Source organism: Plectropomus leopardus, chromosome 21 (assembly GCF_026936395.1).
Source record: "Plectropomus leopardus strain MGB_pleo_1.0 chromosome 21, ASM2693639v1, whole genome shotgun sequence".
In the NCBI taxonomy this organism is placed as follows: Eukaryota; Metazoa; Chordata; class Actinopteri; order Perciformes; family Serranidae; genus Plectropomus; species Plectropomus leopardus.
The window spans coordinates 14,918,838-14,941,882 of NC_142196.1; the positions used below are offsets into that span (position 1 = coordinate 14,918,838).

Below are 23,045 nucleotides of genomic sequence, written 5' to 3' on the forward strand. Positions count from 1 at the left end.
CCACCCTGTTGTTGTTTCACCTGTCGACCAGCTGGTGGCGGTGTTGCACAGATTTTAACTGAAAGAAAACGCCTGTCCTGCGGGTTTGATCCAGGGATAGTTGACCACACAGGAAATCAAGGTAGCTAAATAAGTAGGACACGCTTATTTGTAATATTTATAAAGCTTAAAATGTTTTTTTAAATAGAAAACAAAATTAAACCGAGTTCAAAATAATCCAGCGATTGCACATTTTTTCTCATCACTATCAAACGGTCTCTTAAAATGAAAAGGTTAAATGTAAAACTTTTAGAGATGTGTTTATGGGACACTTCAACTACCTACCACATATAATTTCATAGGCTGACATAAATCTTTATTACTTTAAATGTAGACTATGTGTTGGTAAGCAATACTCTATAGCCTATAATAAGTAGAAATTTGAGGTACTTGTACTTCACTTGATACTTGTACTGCACTTGATTATTTTCTTCTTCTTTTTTTATTATTTTAAATATATATATAGTTTATATATATATAAATATATATATAAGTTTTGTGGTTTGGGGGCTTCTTATTTTCAGTTTTGCGGGGGCTTTTAAAAACAACATTTGAATTTGGGGTTAGTTTCTTCTTTTTATAATTTTGAGTTTTTGGTGTGGTTTTTCTATTTCGTTTTTATAATTTTTGTTTGGGTGTTTTTTTTAATTATTATTTATATTTTTTTCTGAATTGGGCACTCTTACTTTGAACACTTTAAGTAGCTACATGTTCCTGATTATACTTACTTTTACTAAAGTAAAATTTTTAATGCACGACTTTTACTTCTCACTGACTATTTTTACAGGCTGCTATTAGTAGTTTAGCTTAAGTAAAATAAGTAAATACATCCTCCATATATAGTGGAAAACCTGAGTTGGGATAAGGGTCATAGTTTTCCCACCTTCTGAAACAGCATATATCTAAACATTAGCTCCTGACAGTCGTGACACGATGGTGTTTTTAAGTAATGCTCAGATTAAATGTCAGTAAATTAATGCAGCTCGTTCAAATATCAACCACTGCGTAATCCTAACAGGTAAATCGCCGTGGGGTTGCTCGCGAAGCCCCGGCGGTAACTGAGTTGATCCTGCTGGAGCCCCGTGATGTGGTTTGGTGTGGGGGAGGATAGCAGCTACCAGCCAGATAAACACTCAGCATTGGTTTGCACAGCAGGAGTAACATGGCGGCACAGTTAGCCAGCAGAAATGTTGTTTCACTACCGCGAAGGTCAGAGCGGCGTCTGATAAACGGAATTTAACAACGAGGACACAGCCTAAAGTATTAAATCGTAAGTAGCCACACGTGTTGGTGTTTGTTCTTGAGACGGGACGTGTTGTTTTCGTTGTGAAATCCATGCGAGAGGTCTTCAATCTCGGTTGTGTGTCTGTCTGGCACAGGCTATCGCTTCGGCGTTAGCTTATTAGCAAGCGTTAGCTTCTTGGCTAAGCCCGCTGCCTGTGTCAATACTGTTTTCTGCAGCAAACTCAATTAGACGGCTCCGACAGCGAGCTTGCAAGCGAGTTATTGCAATGTTTGTCAGCATTTTTTTACCCACTGGTGATATGGCCACGTGTACGTTTAATGTAAAGTGAAATGTGGCGTGCACAATACTTTCATATGTCATTGTTTTTTGTGCTGAGTGAGCGGGTGACCGTGCACACAACACCGGACGAAGTTCGCCAGTACAGCAGGAGCGTAGTTAGCATGCTAACTGTTTAGCTGCAGGCTAGTCTGACTGGTTGGACGTCGTTGTCAGAATATACGAGTGAGTCAGGACAGTTTTCACCACCATGTGTTTGAGCGGGCTGTTAACCATGTTTGTTGTGGTGTTTAGCATGTCTTGCTGCTACTTGCTTCGTTAGGTAAGTTGACGAAATTTCTGCATTTGTTCAGGGGTGCAGGGACCATTCTCATTTTTTTTGCTGAACTAATGTTTCTCTTGTGTTCGGCTATGCATTGTCGAGGTGCTCTACTACCAAGCTAGTTAACAGCCAAGCTGTAATGTGTAAACCAGTAGCTTCAAAACATTTGACTAAAGTATTCATAAAGTTGTCCACAGCAGTTAACCAAGACTGTGACTCCACGCTCAACCTTGACAGAGGAAAACGGTGCTTGCAGTTTGTTGTGGCATTGCTTTCCAAAAACGTCACCAAGCGTATTATTATGTTTAACACAATCAAGTGGCTGAACAACTACTTAGCACTGAGGCAGGTTTCATTCTGTATTAGAGGCAGGACTGTTAAATGGATACAGACGATGCTCTCTGTAAGTATAAGGCACCCATGTAATTTGGGGGGGGTGCTGCTTTGACTTGTGTCTTGCTTTGTTGTGCCCGTGTTGAGAGTGCAGTGCTCTCCTTTTAAGGGCTACTCCTGCTTGACTGATTCAGGACTATACAGGCAGACAGCTTGTGCCATTTCAGTGATTGTCAACGCTCCTCTCAGTAATGCTGGAGGATCGCATCTCGTGGAACCAGTTGAGCAGTTTCTGTTGCATCACTCTGCCCACCTGATGGTGCACAGCACGCGTGTCACATCACTGATATAAGATTTAACATGACTTGTTGTCTTGATGCGGTTTGGCTGCAACTTCAGGTCTTCTGTGAAGATAAGATGTGATGTGATGGATTTCAGTCAGATCTGCCCGTAGTCATGCGCAAAAACTCTCAAGGAATTTAAAAGAAAAAAACAGTGGTATGTGGTTCATATTTTTCATCAACAGAAAGAGAAAAAAAGCAAGTAAATCGATGAGTTTAAATTAATACATTTCTCCCTCTTACCTGTGTGTACATGTGGTGTCTGTTAACACTTAAAACATACTCCTCCTGTCAGCCGGAGCAGCATTTTATCTCCAAGGCATAGTGTGTCTTTTTGTAGATGTTGACTGAAACTTTGTGTCCTTAGAAGACAGGACAAGTCAACAAGTAAACTTTCCTCCACAACTGACTTGCTTTTAGTTTTGCGTGTGTTAGATGAGGACACAGAGCATACGATTGCCGCCTGCGACCGCCCTCCCCTAGTCACAAAGAATGCAGTCCTGTACAGATGGAGTCATGCATTCCTACAGTACGCAGTATTTAGCTTTTGTTGTATGTACTATTTAAGGTCTTACATGTACTAGTGTGTTCGGAGGATCATAAAACAGGGCTTTTGCCTTTGGCTGGTACACTGAAAAATGTGTTTCATGTCATTTCGACCTAATAGTGCAATAAAACAACTGTGTTTGCATGATGACAGTAGAGGAATTCATGTGAGCGTGTATGAAAGTATGTGGATGTTTATACAAGGATAACTGAGTGGAGATTTTCTCACACTGGCTTGGCACAGGAAGTCTAACAGGTGTTACCTTAGATGTAATTATCTGCCCGAACACATTGTAAACTACAGCTATAGCAACAGGTGTGTGACAGAAAAATGCCCAGCTTGTCACATTGTTCGGAAACAATCTCTACCTCTATGTCTCGCCCTCATCTCGCTGGCTGGCTGTTTTCTCTCAGTCTGGGCTCATTCAACCCTGTAATTTCCTTCACACAAACCCATCTTTCTATATTGTCGTTGAGCTCTTTTTTGGTTTGCCTGCCCTATGTTCAATGTGTGTTCATAATTCCATAAAACAGAGCAGTATTTTTCCAGTGCACTTGCAGACAGGCCTCTCATCTTGTAATCACTGACTTTTGCCCTGTGATAGGCTCGCTTTGTTGCGTCACCTGAGTGATACAGTAATCATTTGACCCTTGATCTGTAGCATACGCTGCCAGTTCTTGAATTGTTTGTCACTGTTGTCTTAATATGAGTTTTTCATACTCCAGCCCAAAATAATATAGGATTTAATTACATTTCTGTATTGATGTCAGATGCTAAATTGTGATTTATGCAGACTTTTCACATGTGTTGTAATGAGGCAATCTTTGCAAACAAACACTAATTATATTTTGATTTAAGCATAAATTATAGGCTAAATAAACCTGTGAAAACACAGATGAAACTATGTAATTGCTGTGTATTGGAGTCTTCCTGAAATGTACTATAACGGTACTATAAAGGCTGTCTTTGATTCGGCATATCAGTTTTTTATGTTTTTAATTTTGTGTGATTCAATTTTTAGTGGAGAGGCTGCCCTGAGAATTAAACAAAGTCAATACTGATTAATAGTGTAAAATTTGTATACAAAATCAGGAGTCTCATCTAGCTACACAATTGCAATGCTGTTTTTGTGTATCCCAAGTGAATGCAGTGCGCAACACATAGTTTCTGAGGTGAATATAGCTAAATCACATGGTGGCCAGGTATTTCTGCCCCATTAATATTAACGCATTAGGCTTGTAATAACAACTGAACTTATTTCAAGCTTTTAATAGAAGCCCCATTCAAATCATGAGCAGTTTTCAGAGGAATTAACACGTCTTCAAAAAATCAGCTCTAGGCGTTTAAACCCATTTACAGCTAAAATGATCTGTCAGTTGATTAGTATTTCAATAGAAAAATAAAAGAAAACAGTTTTCAAAACTGATCAGTGGGTTATGTTGAAATGTATGCTAAAATGCCACATTTTGTGGTTGTGTGTTACCGTTTTTAATAATGTTCTTGTCTACTGCTAGTAGTAGTAAATTAATAGCCTTTGTGGCTTGGACCCTTGGTTGGCAAAAACAAACAGTCTGAATACATGAACGTTTCCCCAAACTCACTACCATGTTTCTTTATTTAAATATTCTTTAAAAAGATATTAATTGACAAGTCAAATTTTAGTCTAAGAAGTGCCATCTTAGTATAATCTTGATATTGTACAAGCACTAAAAATTATAAATGTATACAAATTACATTCATAAAGGACACCTTACCAATATAAGAAAAACTTATGTTTAAATTGTGATTTAAATCCCTTTTTAAATATATCAGGTTTTACTAGTTGACTACTCCACTTCTCTTGTTTCCGTACACTCTGTTCGCTGACAACATTAAGTTGACTCATTTGAACCAGGCTGGAAAATGACATCCCTGTCTCTGCCACTTAGTGCATCCAGCTCCTGAACAACGCCATACCCCTCTGTCAAACACAGACTCTTTAATGTGTGCTCATGGGCTTCTTTTTAAAAGCCGTGTCAAATGACAACAGCCAGTGCTGAGAGGCTGGCAGAAATTTAGGCTTTCATACGGATGTTGCAAATGATTATTGCCCTCGCTCAAATCTGCAAATTCAATTCAAAGACTGAATGTTTGGAGAAACTATAAGGGCTGCTTTGCTGTTAGGGAAGACTCTTTTGATCAGGCCACACTAAGAACATTGGTATTATTAGCATTTCCCCTGCTTTACATTTTTTACATTTAGAAAATGACAATAGAGATCGAACAGTAAGGTAGACTTTGGCTGCTCGATTAGACAGGTTAAACAAACACACAAGAAACCATGTGGCTTCTTGTCAAGTTTAAATGTAACAGATCAGAGTACGTTGTGTTATCTGTCCATCACATGCTGTATGAGGACAACAGTGTATTCTTGACATGATGCACCACTCCCCCTGGTATCTGTTTGCCTTGTCTCACTGGGCATCTCACCCTGCTGTCTCTGCGTTTGTGTTGTCATGGAAACAGCAGTGTGACAGGTCCTGGGTGGGCGTGAGGGATGAGCTGTGGGGAAATGGCCAGGTTTTTACAGCACAGGGAGAGAGAGGAGGGGGAAACGGCGGAGGAGAGACGTCAAACACGAGGCAGAGATGGTTGATGGAAAGCTGAGAGGACTTTGACATAGAAGAGGAGGAGCCGGAGTATTTACTCCCTCTGTGCTTCAAGGCATGTTGTCATTGTGTTGTGTAGCTGACCTCAAATCAGCTTTCCCATCTATCTGTGCTAAGAGTAGGTCCTTTCTTGTTAACAGCAGTCTGAATGTGATCTTTTTTTGTTTGTTTGTTTTACCGCAGTATTATCCAAGTGCAGCGCTTGTCATTAAAGCAGTCCCTCCAGGATGTTGTGATGATGCAAACAATTGATATAAATTCAACCAATCCTCGTGAATTTTTGCGACCCTGCATTTTGTCTTTTCTGCAAATTTGACCAATCTTCATATTTTGCGGTGAGTTTCACCAATCACAGCAGTCCCCCACACAACATCACTAAACTCTAGGGGTGGGCAATATGGCCCTAAAATAATATCACAATATTTCAGGGGATTTTTGTGATATTTATATTCTTTAAGATATGACAAAACACAAGAAAATATAGTAAAATAAAGTTTTACGTGTCCGCATGTTATTATCACAATTTGACCTTTTTTTAAAATATGTTTAAAATTGATATTTAACAGATAAGAAATTACTTTTTCTTAAATTTAAAGTTAAACCAGTATTATTGTGAATGATGTGATATGTGTGATGATATGTGATATGAATGAAAGTCATCGATTAACAGTTTTCTACTGCAAACAAAACCGGAGAATGGCTGAAATGCAACCAGACAAGACGTATAAACCATAACAGAGGCTGTGCATCTATTGCACATGCTTAAAGGATCAAGGTTAATTAGATTAAATATGCATGGTAAGTGGTACAGTTAGAGTAGCATAAATCACAAACTCATAAAAGTGTGGTTTTATTCTGACTGGAGCAAGATGCCATTGATTTTTAACTATTTTTCATGCAAATTAATTGCAAAAAAAAGCCCAAAAATATTGGAACGTGCATCACAGTTTTTTGGACAAGCTGCGATGAAATTGGGCATTTTAGGTTGCACCAATCCCAAAAGAAGTCCATGAAATCCTGGTGGGCCTGTGAAGAGATGATGATTTATCAGTGAAGAAAAGTGCTGCCTATAAGCTTAATTACTCTGTTAGCTCAGGATCAACAGGAGGGATTCCCATGACATCACAGTTGTTTGCTGATGATATTGAGCCCAATAATTGAGCCTAGATTTGCTCTTGGATAACTTGCACCTTTAGTTTGCACCTACTGTTTGCACCTAGTGTTTGCCCATAGGTCCAGTCTGTGATGAATGGCTGTGGAAGAGTGTGCTTCTCAAAAGGAACATTCAAGCTCTATATTGTTAAACATATGCACTGCTGAAATGTCCTTGACTTGTTTTTTAATCATTTTTAAGGTGGGGTAATTCCTTGGTTTGTGTTAGAATGATATGGCTAGTTATTTGAATCTGTAATGTTTTTTTAAAACAGAGATTTGTAACATCGCACCGTAGGCTGCCTTTTGCTCTACTCCCATTGAGACTCCATCGGGCCTCTAAGGATCTCGAGGCTCACAGGCAATCCAATGATTTCAACGGTCCACGCTTCTCCACTTTTGTAGGTCAGCTACAGCAAAGTGCATATTGATCTCCCAAGCTAAATGATATTGTGGTGTCTACTGCTCATTGCTAAGAAGGTGCCCTCAGCCAGTTTGGCTTGAACAGAGGAGACAACAGAGGTCACATGACTATGTGACAGTGCTTCTGCAGCTGTTTTCTCTTGTGTTGTGTGGCTGGTATTGCTTAGCTGTACAATATGGTAGATCTAACTGTTGCTATTTTGAATATGCACTCTGTACCTCATTTTTATTACCACTTCCCACAGTCATTTGATTGTGGTAATATACTATACAATTTAAAAAGTACTTATTTAAAAACAGAGGTTGTAAAGTGCTTTATGGGAAGGAATAAAACACTCCCCCTTCCCTCAAAGAATGACAAAGGTAGATCATAAAAGAGCAAGATGGTATCCTCTCAATTGATTCATGACAGGATGGAGTTGTACATAAAGGTTAGGGTGTGTGCTTTGAAGTCTTAATTTGTGCGTGTGGGTGAATTGCTTTCCCCTCTGCCACAGTGTGTTTGTGGCACTGGGTGCTAGCATGTGGTTGGCACCTTTCCCACTGCCCAGGGTGGAATCCTTGGCACCGAGGGAGGGAGAGAGAACTTGGATTGAGCAAGCTGCCTGCTGGAGTTGGGTGGGTGGTCCAAAAATATGCGGCGTGAATCTGCCCCGAGAAAAATCTGGTATACCATCTTATTCTGGAATGGAGGTAAACGGCACCATCGCAGGCTGCGCTGAGGTAGTATGCAACGACATGTGCAGAGCAGCAGCATTTCTCACTCACTTGTCATAAAGCCAGAGGAATGTGGGGATTCAGTTTCAGGCTTTTCATTTCTGTACACATTGTGAGGGTCAAACTCTGACCAGCATGATTTCTCTTTCCCCCTTTCTCTCATCGCTCTCTCTCTGTGTCTCTCGCTCGCTGCTGACTCAGCAGTGTTCCTTCAGTGACCTATAATATGGTTTTGCTTGCTTTATCTTTACTGTTTTCAGCAGGGCAGGGAATCTCCTTAGCTGACCTATGTTTTCCATCCATACTGTGCAGTTTAGGTACACTGTAGGTTAATATTATGGCTAAATTAAGCTCATCCCCATCAGCTGAGCTACTTGTTTCCTTTTATTAATCGCTGAGGACATAAAATGTTGCACAGGTTCATGAGCCTCATAACACGCCCCGTTAACTCCCACAATTAACCATAAATGGTGAGTGAAACGACCAGTATGAATAGGTGAACATGGTGTGCATATAAATCAGCTGTGCACTAAGTTACCAGATGGACATGCAGCCGTATCTTACAAGTTATGTTTTTAAATTAACAGGTAATCTAGTAATAGTTTCCTCAATTAGTCATTAAGTCCAGCATGGCATCATAAATGTCCCCTCACCTGATAAATACATCGTGTGTATCGAGTGTATCAGTTATTTTCCCTCATGAGATGATGTAATCAGAATATTCTCTGTTTTTTAATGATAAATGCAGTATTCATAACTAAAGAAATTGCAGGATTTTCTGAAACCAAGATATGTGGTGATAAGAGGTTACATGAGATTTGTTATTGGTTTGTGGTCTTAATTCTGACATGACCCGCAAGAGTGGATGTGGCAGATACAATTAAACGGTCACTGCTCTAGATCCATGTGTACAGATCCCTGGGTTTTTTTTTAAAGATCATGTAAGACACCTAGGTCAAGCAAACATGAGGGTTCAACGTTTGCTCTATTTTGCACGGATGAGCAATTAAGAGAAATAAACTGCACCTGCTGTGTTGACTGTAATGCAGGAATATGCCATCCAAAGGCAACAGTATGGCTCTATCATCTGTCTTTGGGTAACAGAGTTTTATGGCATGTACTGGAGACAAGACAGGTTTTCGCACACATTATTTTTTGTGGTGGCCTGCCATGATTAAAACACCTGCCAACATAAATAGATATTCTATTTTTGGAGCTGGACTGTTCATTAAGAGTGTCGTTGAAATATGTATACCGTTCGGTTTTGGTAGCACCACACTCTCGGAACGTAGAGCATACTCTAGGTACAGACGGAGCAGCAGAACTTCAGGCGTATTGAAAGTGGAACTAAGTGTTCATTCTGTTCAGTCTAAAATGGGTCTAAGTTGCCTCTGCAGCAACTGCTCCTCTTTGTCGTTCTGCTCTGATCACCTCTGAGTGGACAGATAGATCAATTATCCAAACTGTTGCTGAGTGCACTGCTTTCAAGGAACGGCTCAAACCTCCAAATTTAGAGAGGGGACATAGAATGATACAGAGGGACACACACACATTAAAAAAACAAAATAACTACCAACACATATACACTCTAATTCTGTGGCAAACACTGCAAAAGCAATGCCATTCTATGACTACACAGACACTACATGCTAATATGACAGATGTTACATTGGGGTTTAGTTTTTATTATCTCTATTAGATAAAATACCGCAGGTCATGTACTTCATGAGCAATAGAGAGTGAAAAAAGCATTTTTCCATGTTACCCCAGAAATAACTGTGCATGACATACATTTCAGACATTTAGATGTTGTGAGCACAGTCACCACATTAAAAGACCAGCTCTTTTTAATCAAATTTATAATGATGGTGACTTTGTTAGTAACCTAAAGGCCATTTTTGTCTCTGCTAACAAGCAATTCCTGGTGCTTTAGTTACTGAGTTTTTCAGAAAGATTGCATAACATTTTTCCTGTCATTTTTGTTTTTTCGTGTATTTGTGCTATTAATGCTAACTTAATTATGACTGTGTTTGTGATCCAGGCTAACATGGAAATTCTGCATAATTTAATTACACCCCCACCCTCCAACAGAACAGCCATAATACCTATATGTGTCCCACATGGAGTGTGTGAGTGTGCATGTGTTTGTTTGCATGTCAAAGTGCTTCCATTCATGCCTTTACTCCAGAGATTTGTGGTTTTGGCACCTGAAGATGTGGGCCATCAAAACAAAACCGCCTCCCATCTCATCTGGCAGTGGAGTGCAAAACAAAGGCACTCATTGGAGAGGAGATTACACAGGAGAGGCAGAGCCGTGATGTTACGCTGATGCTCCTGCTGCAGAAGCAATATTTTAAATTAAAAACTTTGAGTAGGGGTGGAGTTCTTTGACTCTTAATAGAAATGACGACAGGATATGAGGGAATTAAGTCATGTCACCAGAGCTCATCTCACCACCATTATACGGTCATCACTCAGAGTTAAACATTATGTAATAGATGGACATGGCCAGCAGGATACCCAGCCAGATAGATGTCACTATGTCTGAAATGAAGACCAGACTTTGATCTGGAAGGATTTCATCAGTGGTCAGTGGCTAGTTTGGATGGAAACAGTGAAGTGTGCTTGCTGTCAGCCTTTATTAATCTTAGTATAATACCCTGTTGATAATTCTCAACATAGTTGTCATTAGTAAGGGTAGGAGGTGACACTTTATAGGTTTAGTTAGCAAAGTAAAAAAACTCTGACAGTTACACAATACAGATTTCTCTGTCCAGTGTTGTAAATTAGTCAATTATTTAAAGTGATAAGTGTCCTTACTGTGGAAGATATAAAGTTTGTCTGCACTATGCTGCAAGAAAGGGGTCTACTCCTGGTGAGCTTTGACCTTTCTGTGTGCTTTTTGTGACATTACACAGCTTGTTACATTTTGATCATCGTGAACATATTATTTTATACCTGCAAACTACTCATAATAACTTTACAAAGCTCTGTGAAACAGAAGCGGAGCGTGATTTAAGATGCAGGCCAATTATTTATTTATTCTCGCAAACATTAAAATGACATTTGTCCTCTACCAGAAAAAAGAAGGAATATCTGAATCCCTAAATTTGAAAATGGAATACCTACCCTATTAGCGAATATTCAAATTGCCAAATATTCGGGTCCAGCCCTAGAGGTGATGAACACTTCCTTTTTTTCTGTTTACATTTTTTATCTGTTATTTCTCAGAGAGCCCAGACTGAAAAAACATACCGTTATCTCCTATTAGTGACTCTGTCAATGACTTGCTTTGCTAAGTAAAGGTTAAATGGCCATAGTTGTAGGGTCTGCCTGACCTGGCTGTCACCGAGTGTTTCAGCAGAGGACTGTGTAAATGAAGAGAGCGACAGAGAGAGGGAGGGAAGGCTGCTTCACTTTGCTCTTTGCTCTGTCTGGTCCAATTACTTGTTCCACTGTCAGAGCAGCAGTGCTCTTAATCAGGTAATGCTGGGGTTTAAAAGTCATCCCCCTAAACGTGCTCTACAGATTATTACCCTTCTCACATGTTGGTTTAATGGAGCAGACAAACACTACGGACCTCTTTTTGTCCCATCTACTGCCCTCTAACTAATTTAAATCCAAACTGAAGCACGTTGGTATAGTTGTGTTTTGCACATTGGTCAGGCACTGTATGTGCATTTGCTGTGAGTCTGGCCTGTCACATTGTCTCAGTCTGCGGCTGATAAAGTGACATAGTTGTGTCAGCTGATCTTCTCTTCCCCTCCCCTCTGTGCTAACATGGCACCTCCTTATCCTGAATCTGCTCCCACTGTATAGCCTCAGGCCTCCATGGGAACTAATTCCTTACAAACTATGACAGGCAATAAAAGATGGTGGACACACACACATACACAGGCACAATAGGATATGCGTTTGACATGCGTACCAGTCACAAGATGAGCTCCAAATCATTTTAAAAGCATGATGTAATCAGCTGTACACATAAATTGTTGTCTGCGTCCCACTCCTTCTTTCTCTCTAACTCTGCATCTCCATGGCTGTTTGAGCTACATGCACATTTGCTTTCTCTTGCCATTATGACTCATCTTTTTTTTACAACACAATTTAGCTGTCCCATGATGGTAGGTATGTACACATTTGTGTTTACTGTCCCTGAGGTCACACCTGAAGGAACTGGCTGTTGCTATTTGAGCAACAGATGTGAGGGCACCTGGCACAGGGTTGCATCTGCATTAGAGCAGCCCATTGAAATCCGCTGGCATAGCGCCAGAGTGTAATAAAAGAGCATTCAATGTGAGAATCTTTGTATATGTTGATGTCACCAAGATTACCGGATTTTCTGTCAAAATAGTACATATTTTCAGCGTCCCCCTTCTTCGTACCCGTCTTTTCATTACTGGTAAAAGAAGACATTTAAATTGACATTTTTACACGCCACACAAAAGTAGTGGTGAGTTATTTTGTTTTTACCTCATGAATCTGTGTTTGTGGTACTGTTGCACAATATTGGATATTTTGCCAATATAAAAACAACCTATTTGGCCGATAATCGATACAGACGTAAATATATATCCACTTTTTTTCCCCTCACCTAATTTTAGTGACCATGAAGTCTCTTCTGTAGTGGAACTATATTATGCATGCTCTTATTGTGATGGCCCACCAGCAGTTGTAGACATGAAATACAATGCTTTTTGGTGTATGTAATTGATTTTGTTGATTTTTGGAATCCACAAGCCCTAGTGGTAGGTGGACAGAAAAGTTCATTTCAAACATTATTAAGATACTGTTTCAGAAGCTGACAGACCAGATGTATATGTTTTTGCATAAGCTGGTTGCTTTACTCATGGAAATGACCATGCTTTGAGGTTAGTCTGGGACAGAATTAACTTTTTGTACATGCTGTTGAGCTATAAATAATAGAAATGTGTTAGATTTTGACTTTCTGAATACACCCTTTGGAACCACAAGTGTGCCATTGTCTATGTAGATCGATACTCTACATGTTATTTTGTGTAAGTGTTTGCAATCTTGCACACAAAAGTCCAACACTATTTTGTTGAGACTGTCTATCAAGGCATTCTTGTTTAGAGGAGCTTTTTTTTTACCTGTGTTCTGCTTTAAAGTTAAACATCTCCCCAGAGAAACGCAGTACAACCACATTCCACATTTTGCTATAGAGCATCACCACTGACATAAATCGGTATCAGGTGCCTCGTTCCAGGGCAAAACTGAGGAAATAAGTTTAAGATTGTTACAGCAGGTGCCGTGGTCAGTATATGGGTTTAAACCTGCTTATAAAATAATACTTCTTAGTGTTTTAAGCTGTCACATACCCATTTGTGGTGAAACATGTATACTTTGTCAACCTGTCACTTACACAAGAAGAAATCCTTGTTTGGCAAAACTGATTTTCGTCCACCTCTGGGGACAAAAATCAATTGATTATTAGTTTTAAAGAGATTCTTGACCAAACCTTGGTGTTACTACAGCTAAAAAGCCAGGTGTTTTCATTAGGATAGACATCAGCCTTGATTCTTATTGAATTGAAGGCCATTAGTGGGCCATTCAAAAGGCACCCAGTAGGGGCTCCATTGGTGTTTAGCCCCTCTGTGACCTGGACATTATGGTCAATTTCTAGCACATGAACTATCTACCCTTTGTCCTATCTGAACCCGATTAGCCAGCTCATTAGCTTTGTTAGCCCAACCTGGGTGACAAAGCCTTTTACTCAGATGGAGCCCATTGCCAACTCTGGGAGAAAGAAGGGATTACAAACTACTCCCAAGGTTTGGCTTTGGGCAACATTTCTGCCCACCTCCCACGATCAGTCTGCTTCTGTTAACAGAAATGCTTGTTGTCTTGATGAATAAGCACATTCACAGCTGTATGAACTTGGAGGTGAAATCTGTTGATCTCTGTCATTCAGTTTTTTTGTTTTTTTTTTATCATTTCACTAATCACTTCATTTGTTTTGTCACAAACATTCAGGAGGATGTGAGGTTTTGTGCTGCGTATCAAACTGTTACGGTTTAATCGGCTACACTCTGTTTAAGGGGAGCTTGAACTTTTAACCTGATGATCTTTGACCTCTGTTTAAATACCAACAGATGGTTGGACTGCGAGTGTATTGGGCAAATTAAATACTCCCATGATTCTGTGTCAGGTCCTGGAGAAGTTCTGTAGTGTGTATTTATCTGGCTTTAATTTTGACCTTTCATATTTGTATTTTTTTTTTTTGGATCAGGCTTTAATTTACAAGAAGATGCATTGATTGTGTCACACCAGTGTTCAGGGTAACATGAAACTCAATTAATGTTGCTGCTGAAGCTCAGTGACAGTCTTGGCAGGGTTGTGTGTTTTTGTTTAGGTTACACCATGTGTCATTCAACACTTCTGTGCCAAGTAGAACAGCCCGTTAAGGATACAAAGCTCCTCAAGTCTGTCCCGAGGAGGTATTCTGCTCCAGCATGTCTAGATGAATTGCACACTTGCATGCAGGCATATGTGCATGCATACTTCTGGTGTGACTCGCCACTGGTCTTGGATCACACCACTAATGTCACCAGCGGGTCCCCACCCCTAATATCACAGGAAGTGTTGGCATGGCTCAGCTGGTCTAATATGTGAGAGTCTGTTTGGTACAGTCTTGTATAGTTGACATTTTCCATGGCTCACAATGGGCATTAAGCTTACATATGAAATATATGAATCAGATCAGGGCGGACAATATATCCATTATACTCAATGTATCGCAGCTTGTTCCACATTGGATGCATAAAATGACATTGAGTGTAAATTGTCAAATCAATTTTTTTAAGCCACCGGCATGAGACTTTGTTTCATGTCTTTTCCCTCTCTCCTTTGACTCTCTCCCTCTCCAAGAGACAAGCACACACAAACCCACAAACTCAATGCGTCACATGCTGTGACCATTCAGTGGCATTTTGTGACCACAGAGCACCAGTGCAACTTGCAAATATTATTAATAAATGAACTGGAGATCTGTTGATTTGTTTCCAGCTCTCAGTGAATAAATCCTCATGTTTAACTGTCCCGCAGTAACAGTTCAACGTTCTGTCAAGTGCTTACAGCTTCTGTTGACCGTAAGCTTTAAGTTCACAGCAAAAACATCAACACTTCCAACCCAAGACGAGTTGGTGCTTCAGAATAAAAGCACCAGTGAAACAGCTTAAATTTTTTTTATCATAACAACATTCTGAAAAAGCCAGCAAGCAAACTAGCATGTAACAAAAACAGAGCAAACAACAACATAGATAAATGAGTCTTTAAATTAAGAAAGAAAATAACTTGCTGTCTTACTATAGCAAGTAGATAAATGTGATAACAATACTTTTCTATAGCAGCACTTTATTTGAATTTATTATAACTATACTTAACTGAATTTATTATAAATGTATTCAATTTAAGGTTATTAAGACATTGCTTTATTTAACTTTATTATTTATCAGTAGCTACTTTATTTAAAGTTATTCTAACTCAGAAGTTATTTATTTTAGTAGTTTAGAGGAGATTACAAAATGTCGAGATACATATTGTGTATCGCAATATTGCCTAAAACTATTGCAATATTATGTATGGCCATATCATCCATCCCTAGAATCAGATTAGATAAAAATGGTAACATGCTTCAACACCAGCAGTCAGTAAAAGTGGTTGATGTAACCCGGTGTACGGATGCTTCAGTATTGCTTGTAGAACAGTATTTTTCTTTGTTGCATGATAGCTATCTATGATTCATTTTTTCCTGTTGTACCGCTGATTGATTTGCTGGAAGGAAATCGCTATCATTTAGTGGATCTTTCTAGCAATTAAAATGATAAACAAAGAAAAGCCTCACTTCACTGTAAAAATCTATCACTTGGAAGTTTTTTTGATCCAGTTTGGCAATTTAATAATGATTACCATGATACAAGCTCAATGGAGTGTTTTCACACCCTGCATTATTCTGTCACTCAGTCGCCAGATCAAGGGCTGGACTGAGACGGAGCATGTGACAGCATTAAAGCTCAGAGGAAATTCCTCCAGAGGATGAGAACTAACAGCTATGCAGGAAAGGGAAAAGAGGAAGGTGGAGTTGAGAAATACGCAGTAATGAAATTTCATTAACAGGATAAGATTGACCGTAGCATTTAAGACATATCAGCTATTTCGTACTTTATATTTTTTTAGTCCTTTACAGATGCGAAAAAGAGTTTTTGTCAAGATGCCATGTTTTAACTGTAAGCGGTCACCGTCCCTGACTCATCACAGATCTCAGCTGTTTGAGTTTATTGCGTGCAGCAGTTCAGAATACTTAATATCACCTTTCTGAATAGCTCCTAGCTGCGGGCTTGTGCAGGGTTCAATAGGGGAATCGGTTTACTCTCCAGTTATGTCAGCACATGACATCACGTGAATGCATTCCTCAGCTGGCTCACTTGGCAGGTATTTGGGAGAAATCACCCAGGCCAAGAGGGGCCGGCCAGCTCTCGCTTCATCAGGCTACATGTAGTACAAGACGAGCTCCCCCACCGAAACTCTCTCATCAGGAGCTTTTTCAGTGTAGCCAAATAGCCTACAAGTGTCCTTTTTTTGAGTTGCATTTTCTAATTATTCAAATGGGAATATGATTTCAAATTGAAACTTTTCTCCTGTCTAATTAATTGTGAGCCTTGATTAAAAAGGCACACTGTGTTTCACAATGTAATAGGCTTTAAGGTCCCCAAGGACATGAAAAGGCCCTGTAGACTCTTAACTTGCAGCTCATTGCTAACTTAATGCAAACAGTTAGTGCAAGATAAGATGACGTGTTGTGAGTTTGAAGCACATTGATACTTTCACTTAGTTGACTAATTAAAATTGGTTTGACATTTTTGTGGACATTTTGCATTCTGTCGACTGATTACACTCATAATACAGAAGTACAGCATTTTGTCTTGTTTTCAACGGTTTTCTTTCTAATTAGCTGTTTTCAACTGTGTATTGAAACTCATGAGTCAGTAAACATTACTCAGTGGGGCTTGGCTGCGAGAACTCCCAGTATGATTTGTATGCTTGTTTTTATCATTTTTCTATGAAGATCTTGCTTTGAATCCACTAAAGGAGATAACAGTAATTTTGCTTTTTGTGCAGACCATGCTAAAACATGTACAGCATGAGGTTAAATCATTTTCTGTCCAATCAGTGTTTCAGTGCACCTAAGCATCCTTGTAGAAGGATCCTTTTCTAAGTACTTCTTTCAAGGTCTAATGAGATGTGGGAGCTGGACATGTCCTTAGCCAAGGGTCTGTGTGAGGAGTGGCATCATTGTGGGGTATTGCGGTATTCAAAATGTGGACATTTTATGACGCATTGTTGTGCAGTAACAGTGAATGAGAGCAGTACAAATAAAAAGAACAAAAAATGTCTTCAATATCATTAGAGCTGAAACAAGTAATTAGTTGATCAACAATAGGCAACTGTTTTGATAATTAGGCCTAATTAATCATTTTTCATGCAAAATTGTCACTTTAGACAAGTTAATTACCATGAAAATAATCAGTATATGATTTGATAATAAAAACAATTTTTAGTTGCAGCCACGTTGTCTGCAGGTCCTTAAAAAGTCTGAAAATGTCCTAAATTCTAAAGTAATTTAGTAGTCTCAAATTTCTAAGGTCTATATTTCCACAAACTTTTTATCAGATTTTTTCTTTTAATATATTTATTTATTTTATTTATGTGTTTATTTTGTCAAAATAAGTCAAGCTCTTCTGCATGATGCTTCTAATGTTGCAAATTTTAAAACCTACCACTGGTGCTAATACTGCAGTTTTTCCCATTAATAATTAAGACTATGGCTGGCCACCATAGTCTAATTTGTCCCACCATAGTCTTAATGGAGCTGGACTGTTAATTAGGATTATAGGTTATTATAGATATATAGGTTATTTATAATGCAGTATAGGCAGAGACGAGCATTAAAAGTAAACTAAACTGTTCATTCTGCTTCACTGACTTATAAAAATCTGCAAATATCTTCTCTCATCTATCGATCTGATCTGCTGTTAACATATCAACAGATCAGTTATCCACCTCACGAGTGACATTCAGCTGAAGGAGATAAAAAAGAAGTCCACCTGCTGCGCTGTATTCACGGACCTGCAAAAAATGTCAGATTACAGTGAGACCACAGAACACAGAAGCAGTAATATGGATCTAATGCATAAGTAGGTAAAGGCAAATAATAGTACAGTAAGAACAGTCTGGTAAGAAAATTGCATCACTGTAATGCTGCCTTTAAAATCGTGACAAGACAACACTTAAGCTATTATGATAACCAAAAAAGCCCCATCTGTAATGTTTTAATAAGAATAGGATGAGTTGTTGAAATATCTGTCTTTAAATTTGATTTGAAACGATATTTAAAAGGCTTTAAAAAGCATTATATTCAAGTGTCCGGTACCCGTAGACGACCTGGTTGTAGCTGTAAATACATAATTACATCTTCACTTCATTATGTAAATGTCAGAGTATAGAAAGGGCACAGGACATTGCACAGTACAATGTTAAAGCGTTTCCTTATTATACACTGTTCTGCCTTTGTGATGAGAGTTGTGCTGATTCACACTGTGTACTGTACATCCCAATTTTGCTGTTGTTTCTTTCAGCAGGGAGACGCGGATGATGCTTAAAGGTTTCCTAGCATTACCGTCTTGCTGCAATGGCCTGAGGGAATCTCTGGACTGAAACCAAGGTGAGAAGCATAGCCACAGCCAACTCTCCTTTTACGCAACTGTACTGTGCAATGTGTCAATTAGATACTCGGTCCAAACACAAAATAACCAGTTTGTGCAGATGATGCAAACATCTGATCTAAAACATTTTTTAAAAAAACTTTTTATTTTTTTTATTTTAGATCATTACTCATTTAATTATTATTTAAAAAAAGATTAGATTTGATCTTTATGTCTCCATAAAAAACAACCCCACATATCCCCTCCTGCAGTGTTTGTTTTATTGGCTTCTGTGCCTGTCTATGCTATAAACTGGGCTAAATGCACCCTAAACATGCTTTGTATTCCAGGCTGCATTTGAGCTGATTTCTCTCATATAAGGGTAGAGCATTGATAGTGGTTTTGATATAAAAACCTCTAGGCATTTTTCCACTTCCATTCAGATAAACCACACAGTGAGAACTTTGTTTACAGGATCTCCTGAATTTTTCTGTGTGAAAAGAAGTCGGCCTGGTTCTCTGCTCTATTTCCACACAGTTCTTTCTTGACTTTTCTTCTTCTTTGCACCCAGTGGTGTCCATATCCAGATGTTTTGTCAAAGTAAGGGTTGCATCCAATAGTCCCATCAGTCTGCAGTATTAATCCTTCCTGTCTGAAAATAGCTCAACTGCTGTAACCACCCTTTCTTTCTATGAGTTTCTCTTACTTTACAGGTTACAGTTCAGATGGTGTTGGCTAGAATGTGTCTTTTAGGATTACTGCAATGCCAACAGTCCTTACAACACCATCAGAGTGGTCTCAAAATAACAGCTTGCATTAGCTGAGTTTGGTTTTAGTTAGTTTAAATGGACTTCAGTTGAATTAAATGTGTAGTTGGTAACTTATAAAGATAACTTTTTGTCAAATGTGTTAAAACTGTCACTATATCCACAAAGTAGTACATGAGACTGTGAAAAAGATCATGTCCTGCTGTCTCCACGTAGTGGTTCTAATGGCATTTGCAAGAGTCCAAGTCCATGATCAAAAATATCCAATCAGGGGCGCCTGGTGGGTCAGTGGAGAGAGCTAAACAGCTAAACGGTATAATAAAATATGTTTCTGAAAACCTTTGAAGTCCAACACTGCCTAGTTTGACTACACTTCAGAAGCCGTGATTGATATGATTGACAGCTGCTTTAGAGGCTCAGAGGCTCTGATTTGTCGGTTAAGTTAAGCAAACGCCATTAGAAGCACCATGAGGAGGAGCAACTTGTTATCTTTCACAGATTACCTGTTTCATGTTATACTATGTGGATGTAGTAAATGTTTCAGCAAACATAAAAAAATGTATTCTTGATAGAAGTCACCAACTGTAGCTTTAATGCACTTTTGTGCAAGTGCAAAAAATACTTGTGCAAGTGCAAAAAATACTATTTTTTCATGCCCTCAGTGTGAGTCATCTGATGTAAAGTATGTGTTCAGAGTCTGAATCCAATATTTATATTTCCCTACATTATATAGCTGACACTGAATAATGTAGTTGACCTGCAGTAAAATGGCAAAGCTAATTAAATTTTCTATAGTGTTTTGCGGTGATTAGTATGATATCTGAAAGCTGAGTGTCATGAAAAACACAGTTATTTAAATGTGTATGCCAGCAGCAACACTGTAGAGCCATAGTGCCGCTGAAAAATACATTTTTTTTTTAGTTTTACTCATTTTCTCGAAGCAGCTTTGGACTGTCAGTGTGTTGGCATCATTAATTGAAATGCTGGCTGGATGTTTGCGCCATGCCGCAGAACAACAACACTTGCTCACAAACCCATGAGTTTGGAGGAATTTACCGCATTTTAACGCAGTAAAACGATGTGTTTGACAGCTAGGGAACCCAGGGCGCACTAAAATAAGGGATCACAAATTGATATGTGGTAATTTTGACATCTGACATCTGAATCTTCCCTCAGCCAGTGCGCTCAGCCACAGATCAATTGTTCACTAGATTGTTGAGGAGAGGTGCTTATTTATACTAGTTAATCAATTTTGCCATCCCTTGACTCTTTGTCTTTCTTCCCCCTTGTGAATCCAGCTCCCTTCCCCTCTCCGTGTATCTCTCTGTCAGCCAGAGCCCGGCATTCTGTGCTTATTATACAGAAAGCCCTCCCCTTCCCATCCTGCGACATCCTGAAGTGACTGCCAGTGTTAAAGATTCATGAGCATGATCAGCTTTCAGTAAATGGGGGGCCTGGCTCTGGGTTGCACTTCGGCACTTTAGAGCCATTACCTTGCAGTGATTCTAGAGTGGACAAGCTCATGAGCGGGACTTGGTAGCATGCAAGGTGCACACCTCTTTTTCTGCTATGTCAACAGCAGTTTGTGCGTTTTCATCAGAATTTCTGAACATCTGAAAAAGATCGATTTGTTTGTGTACCGAATAACTAGATAATTATTGGCTGTTAATGTCATTTAGCTGACTTTGAAAACCGAACTTCCCACAGAAGTAGGCATGTGAAAGAGAGTGAGATTGATGAGAGAAATGAGTAAAAGGGGGAGTGAAGATTTTTCAGGTCGGGTTGTGAGAGATACTTATCCATATGCTACGCTCTATTTAAGTTATGGAATGACATCACAGGCAAGCTGACATTGTTCCAGTACAAGAAGTCAGAAAACCAAGATATTGTTAACAATACTTGGTCGAGCCAGGTTAGCCTTGTTAGCAATACCACTTGATAACACGTTTTTTGTCAAAAACCATAGCAACATGTCCACAGACAGAAGTTGAACAGCACTGACTGTTTTAACAGTATTTCAGCACCTTAGGTTCCCTCATGTCAAAGTCCATTTTTTAGAATGGGTTTTTGGTTAGAAGTCTTAAAAAAGCTCTTCGGTTAACGCTAGCTGAAGAGACTTGCACGTTTTATTCTAAGACATAAAATATGTTAATAAATGCCCTACTCACAAATGCTGTTATGATGTGTCTTAAAAAAGACAGTTGCGAGCATTTAGCTAAAAGAGACTACAGAACGTCATCACGCCAAACTGTAGTGTACACTTAAACTGATGTTGACTTTCCGCAGCCCCTGTCCACAGCAGTGCATTGCTTAGCTTTACTCCTGCCTTCTTCTCCAAACTGGGGGCTTGCTGACGCTATCAGCTGAAGGGATGCTGTGGACAGAAACGCTGTTAGGTTTTTATGTTGAAACAGAAACAGGAAAGGTTGCGTAAAACAGACACATTTGTATTTCTTCATGTCTAAAGACATTTAAACTGTAGTAAAAGGGGGTATAGAGTTAATATAATTTCCAAAAGACCATTTTCACTATCTGCCTTTGCTGAAAGGTGCACACTTGATGCAGGAAAAATCAGTGAGATTCAGTTTCTCTGGATGTGCCACAGCTGAGCAGCGCTGCTCATGCTGTCAGTGTGGCAGCTCTAACATGGTAACATGGGCACCCAAAAAAAAACAAACAGGTTCCACTATGCAGAAGTCATTTAGTTTCAGTATAAGACAGAAACAGAAATTCAGAAGGTGTTGTGGTTCTCATTCTCTGTTTAATAAGTAAAATGCGTGTAAGAATATTACCTTTTGTTGACATCATGTGAGTGTATTGTGCATTGAGTAGACTGAAAATGGCTAGACAAGACAGCCTGCAGAGCATAACGAACCTCTAACTTTATGCCCTTTTTTAATGTAATTCTGTGCTTCAGCAGACATGCATTATGGACATACATTTACAGATTGGAATCTCTGAACAATGTCACCCAACGTCTACTGAACACAACAACATACACTCAGTGAACCTTCCCTATGAAAGAGGCCCATGACCTATTTTTATTCCCTTTGTTTCCCCATCTTCCTTTACTGTATCTAGACTCTCATTTTCTCCTTAGCTCGCTCCGTGTCATTGATCCGATTCCTCCATACAGTCAGAGTCAGTCAGGTCTTGTTAGATTCACCCAGCGTTCAAGGTTTCAAATTCACATTGCTCTTAATCTCTTTCAATCCGTCATCACATTCCTCCCTCCTTCTCCCTATGCCTCCCCCTTGACCCAAACCTAATATCAGAACATCTGGTTCAAGGTAACAGCAGCTGTCAGCGAGGCCAGAGTTCACTGCAGACCCCCACCCAAGTTGGGTTCTGTTGAAATTGATATTGTTTTTAAATACATGTTTGTCTTTAATACCATCTGACATGGTTCCTTCGTGTTTCTGTGTGTTTTGGCTCTCTCCACACTTCTTCTCACCCTCGCAAATATTGAGAGGTAAGATGAGAAGACGTGAATCCTCTGGGCCCCTCCCCGTC

At 39.3% G+C, this 23,045-nt stretch overlaps 1 protein-coding gene across 3 annotated transcripts in view; it reads left to right on the forward strand.

The window, feature by feature from the left end:
• The first annotated feature begins 1,002 nt into the window (after nt 1-1,002).
• The window catches only part of ncoa2 (nuclear receptor coactivator 2), a 71,124-nt gene continuing 49,081 nt past the window's right edge, over nt 1,003-23,045 (forward strand). Inside the window, exons 1-2 of one of the 3 annotated variants that reach the window (XM_042510084.2) lie at nt 1,004-1,309; nt 18,700-18,785. The gene's annotated coding sequence lies outside the window, so the exon portion shown is untranslated. Of the gene's footprint in view, nt 1,310-18,699; nt 18,786-23,045 lie in introns of all 3 variants that reach the window. The other 2 variants (XM_042510086.2, XM_042510085.2) reach the window with 2 other exon arrangements.